Source organism: Elephantulus edwardii, unplaced genomic scaffold, assembly GCF_000299155.1.
Source record: "Elephantulus edwardii isolate Elephantulus edwardi_28Jun2011 unplaced genomic scaffold, EleEdw1.0 scaffold00127, whole genome shotgun sequence".
Classification (NCBI taxonomy): Eukaryota; Metazoa; Chordata; class Mammalia; order Macroscelidea; family Macroscelididae; genus Elephantulus; species Elephantulus edwardii.
Window position 1 is genome coordinate 282,472 of NW_006399877.1, and position 5,807 is coordinate 288,278.

A 5,807-nucleotide genomic window follows, 5' to 3' on the forward strand; every position below is an offset into this window, starting at 1 on the left:
CTGGGAGGAGGGTAGAGAGAATAGTGCAACAATGAATGAATGGAAACCCAAAATCTCTGTAAATGTTTATGAAAATTAATAAAATATAGAAAAAAAACCACAAAAAGAACTCAACAAAATGATAGCAATAAACTCTTGCATCTCAATAATTACACTGAATGTGAATGGTTTAAATGAACCACTGAAGAGAATAAGAGTAGCAGTTTGGATAAAGATAAAACCCATCATATACTCTCTACAAAAGACAAACCTGAAAAGTGAAGGTAAAGAAAGACTAACAAGAAAAGGGTGGGGGGGAAAATATACCAAGCAAATGACAACCAGAAAAAAAGCAGGGGACGTGGCCTGGAGGCCGTGCCAGTGTGGCCTCGCGTCTGTGGGATGTCAGAAAGCTGAGAGCTCAAAACATTGATGAAGATTTTCTGCAGTTCTTCCTCAGTGACCTCCTCAGACAGAAACAACATTTTGCAACTTTCATATTCCACTCATTACTAATTATCAGTGCATCTTGATGGCATGCTTGATTGATTTCAGACTGCAGAAGCTGAGAATTAACTTTGCTCTGAAGAGGACTTTGCGTGAGAACTTACGATGGAAAAGGCAAGAGAAGTAAACATTTGTTGATGAAGAATGTATGGAATGCAGTGCCATAGATGAAAGAGGGTGGCTGCCAAGGGAGTGTTTGGTCATCCAGTCTGAGAGTACCACTTTCCAGTCAACTGAGACCTTCTCAGTCCCACTCCTTTGATACCAGCACACTGGCACACACTCGGAACCATCAATGCCTTCTAAAGGTTTTTCTGTTAACACTTAATAGAAGCTCAGTGTCCTCCAAGAAATTAATTTCCCTTTTCCTTTGGTTCTACTCAGTTCTGGCAGCCTCTATATACTTGCCAGTTCTATATATTTCATTGGGGTAATCATAAGAAATGGATTTTAATGTCTGGAATATCAAAGAGATGCTCAGTGTTCCCTCAGGCTCTGGGACCATTAAGCCATCTAATTGGAATATTAACCAAACTGACTACTCCAGTCTCAGTGATTCTCAGTTCCTCTTTGGGTCTCAGTTCTGTCCAGAAAATTCAGAGACCCTTCCAACACCTTTGGATGTTGGTACACACTTAAGATATCCAAAACAGTCACAGCAAAGTTCTCTGGATAATGAACCTAGTATTTTCACAAAGTACCAGGCAAAACCTCAGCTATTTGGAGGAGACACAAAAGATGGAGACTTATTTCCTCTCCCTTTATCTGTTGGAAAATCAAAGGGCCTATTGGAACAGTTTGAAGAGAAAAAGAAAAGGGCAAAAGACAAATGTGACAGTGAGACTCTGTGGAACTTTATTTCCCAGGTCAAAGAAAATATTCATAGATTACAGACATCTGTGGAGAAGTCTGAGGAATATCTCAGTTACAGAAGTCAATCTATTTTGGATTCTTTGGAGACTGTGGCCAAGACATTGCAAGACACTATGCAAGCCCAGAGTGAGCTGGTACTTGAGGCCCTGAAGGACAAAGGCAGATGATCGGAACAGATCATCCTCGAGATGCAAAACAAATATGAAGCTAGACAAACAGAGTTTGTAGAAATGAAGTCTAACCTGAAACACCTTGAAGTTTTAGTTGCCCAGCAGAACAAAGACTTCCAGCAGCTGTGTGAACAGCTTGGCCACCTGAATATACCCAGTGTCCTTGCAGACCTGAGGAAATTCATCGCGGCTCCTCCAGTACGTGTACATGCAAAAGACAGCACTGCCCAGACCTCACCAGCGCTAGCCCAGACTCTCAGTTTCATCAGCCAGGGAAAACTGGCCTCTGAAGAGGCAGTTATGTGGCAATCCCAGCCTTTCCCTGGCACCTAGAATACCAGTGTGGGCTCCCTACAACCCAGAAAGTTTGGTGTCTGGGATGAGGACACAAAGAGTGATGCTCAGCCCAGTAAAAGAAACAAGGCTGTACAGGACAAGGAAGTACAGAATAACTGTGAGCATTGTGCTTTTACTAAAGTAGGACCCAGGAGCTATGACACCAGCATCCTGGGACAAGAGGTTCCTGTTGACAGGGATCTGGTCACTCAAGGAACCTCACAGGTCATACTGTCAGATTTAAGCAACTTTGCAACCAACACTAAGGTCTGCTGCCAAGAATACCAACTCAAAGACGTATTTTCATGTGATCCATGTGGACAGAGTTTGGTAACTGAACCAAAAGGGGGAATTATAGACAGAGGCAAAAAAGGGTAAGAAGAAACAGCCTAAGAAAACCAAGAGAAGTAGGCTCCTGGTCAGGAAACAAGACCAAGCCCCAAGTAAGACCAGTGCTCTAAGTTCTAGAATTCAAGGCACTCAGCCTTCAGTTTCTGGCCTACAAGGTCCCCATCTGGGACAGCGAGAACCCCTCCAGCCTTCTCTGTGTCAAAGGGGTTTCAGGAGTCCTGCAAAGCCAGTCTGCCCCACTCTGAGAGGGGCAGTCATGCCCCTAAAACAACAGGGGAAATGCAAGGAAGACTCTTGAGGCTTGATAGCTATTCTTCCCAAGACAGCAGTCCATTGCCTGGTACCTCGCAGGGGGACCAGGAGACAAGCTGGTTCAGCAACCTGAACATAGAAAATTCACAGTCCCCTTCATGCAAAAAGCCAGGGAGGAATTTGCTCTATGACCTAGCTTTTGATAGCAGTGACGAAGGCTTCTGAACATCTCATAGTGACTTTAGTTTTGGAGAACAGTTGGGCGCCCCATAACAGAAAGCCCCTGCAGCCTACTTGAGACCCTCAGTGTTAAGAGACCCTGCTAGGTGAGGGAAGGGAGTCTGGAACTAGCCACTGGAGTAAGTATACCCTTACTTTTTGGAAGGAACTATGAAGACAGGAGTGCTGTGAGCTGGTTGTGGGATGTCAGGAGTAGGGCAGCTGTGCTTGGTGGAAGGGATTGTCTTGTTCAGAAGGGCAGCGTTGGCTTGTGAACATACATGATGTCTGATCTTCAGAATGTCTCCTCTGCATCACCAGTGCACCATCAGGCCTTGGTTTCTTTCCAACTTTTATCCAGTTATGCTGTCAGAGTGTTTGCATGTTTTGGTCCATGGGTACACAGCAAGCAAAGACAGCTTTTTTGTGGTCAGAGAATAGTGTTAGAACTACAAACAAAAGAGAAGTATCAAAACCCTAGTTTCAAGACTCCAGTTTCTCCTCTGGCTTTTCCCCCCTAAATCTTAATATTCAGCTACTTTTAAATCCAAAGGTATGCCCTCTTATTTCTGGGAGCTGCCCAATTATTATAGGAATAGAAATGGTCTATTTTTGCTGAACTTTTTGAAACATTTGTTTTATAATGAAAAATAAAGCTATGTTAAGTTTAAAAAAAAAGCAGGAGTCGCGATGTTAATCTCTGATAAAATAGATTTCAATGCAAAAACTATCACAAAGGACAAGAAAGTTCAGTATATAATGCTTAAAGGGTTAATAGAGCAAGATGATATAACAATAATAAATATCTATGCACCATATGATGTTATTGTTATGTACCGTAGAATCAGACTGACCCACAGCTGACCCTTTGGCAGGTTTTCAGAGGGAGTTAATCTCATGGGAGGAGATTGTCCACCCTTCTCCTGTGGAGCAGCACCAAATGATAGAGTTGCAAAATACATAAAGCAAACTTTAACAGAACTGAAAAAAGAAACAGACAAAACCACTACATGAGACTTCATTCAATACACCACTTTCATGAAAAGATAGAACTAAAAAAAAAAAGATAGAACTACCAGAAAGAAACTCAACAAAGATGCTAAAGAATTAGACCACACACTAAACCAACTTGATCTCATAGATACATACAGGCTAATGGACCCCAAAAAAGTGCAGTATACTTCTTCTCCAATGTGCATGGAGACTATTCTCCAGAATATATATCACATTTTAGGTTACAAGGAAAGCATCAAAATTTAAAAACGTAGAAATAATACAAAGCATCTTCTCAGATCACAATGCTAAAAATTAGAAATTAATAACAAGAGGATAAAGGAGAAAAACCTCATACATTTGGAAGCTAAACAGCACCTTGCTTGGACATGAGTGGTACTATAAGAGATAAAAAACATGAAAGTAAAAAGTTTCTTGAAACAAATGACAATGAAAACACAACAAAAAACCTTTAGTAAAGAGCCAAAGCAGTAATTAAAGGTCAATTTATAGCAATAAGCAAACACATCAGAAGGCAAGAAAAACCTTTAATTGATTCTCTAACCCAACATCTCAAACAAACTGAAAAAGAACTGCAAGAAAACCTGACATCCTCTAAAAAAAACACACACACACACACAAAACAAAACACCCTGAAATTATAAAAATTAGGACAGACATAAATGAAATATACAACATAAAAACAATTGAAACCATCAACAAAACCAGGAGTTGGTTCTTTGAAAAGTCCAATAAAATTGAAAAGCCACTAGCAAAACTAAAAAAGGAAAAGAAAGAAAAGACAAAAAGAATCTAAATAAGAGATGAAAGGGGGAATGTCACAACAGAAACAACTAAAATAAAAAGGTTAACAATGAAATACTACGGAAAACTATACTCAAACAACTATGAAAACCTAGAGGAAATGGACAAATACTTAGAAACCTACAACATACTTAATCTGACACAGACTGAAATATAGAACACCTGAATAGACCCATTATAAAAGAAGAAACTGAACATGTCCTAAAACAGCTTATAACAACAACAAAGCCCTAGACCAGACATTTTTACAAGTGAATTTTAGCAAACATTCAGAGAAGAACTGTCACCAATTCTATATGAAGTATTTAAAAAAGTAGAAAAACATGGAATATTCCTAGATTCATTCTATGAGCAAATGTATCCTTGATACCAAAGTCAGGTAAAGACACCACCAAAATAGAAAACTCCATAGGCCAATATCTCTTATGAACATAGATGCAAAAAATCCTGGATAAAATCCTGGCCGATGGAATCCAACAGTACATAAAAAAAATAACTCATCATGACAAAGTGGGATTAATAACAGGTATGCAAGGATGGTTCAACATAAGAAAAACATTCCATGTAATTAATCACATTCACAAAGCAAAGAACAAGAACCACATGAGCCTATCAATTGATGCGGAAAAAGGTTTTTGACAAAATCCAACATCCTTTCCTGATTAAAACACTCAACAAAATAGGAATAGAGGGGAAACTCCTCAACATAGTAAAAAGTATATACACAAAACCAAGAACCAACATAATTATCAATGAAGAGAGATTAAAGGCATTACATTTGAGAACAGGAACTAGACAAGGATGCCCACTACTATATCTCCTATTTAATATTGTATTGGAAGTCTTAGCTATAGCAATAAGACAAGAGAAGGAAATAAGAGGTATACAAACAGGCAAAGAGGAGGTAAAATTATCTCTATGATAGTATACTTAGACATAGTCGACCAATTCAGCAAAGTGGCAGGATACAAAATCAACATACAAAAATTAAGAATTTCTCCACAATGACAAAGAGACTATAGAAATGGAGCTAAGAAAAACAATACCCATTACAACATCTAACCACAAGATTAAATTATTGTTGTTAAGTGCCATCGAGTCGTTTGTGATTCATAGCGACCCTATGTACAAGAGCCCTAAATGCCGTTCTATCCTGTGCCAACCTCACTGTCTCAAACACATTCATTCCCACCACTCCACTCACAGAATCTCATTGGGGGTCTTCCTCTCCTGTGCCGTCCCTCCACTCTCCCAGACATGATGTCCCTCTCCAAGGACCAGTCCCTTCTTGCAACATGCCCA

General features: G+C 39.7%; 1 pseudogene; it reads left to right on the forward strand.

Annotated features, from left to right (window-relative positions):
• Positions 1-929: 929 nt before the first annotated feature.
• LOC102860674 lies at positions 930-2,693 on the forward strand (annotated as a pseudogene).
• The last annotated feature ends 3,114 nt before the right edge of the window (positions 2,694-5,807 follow it).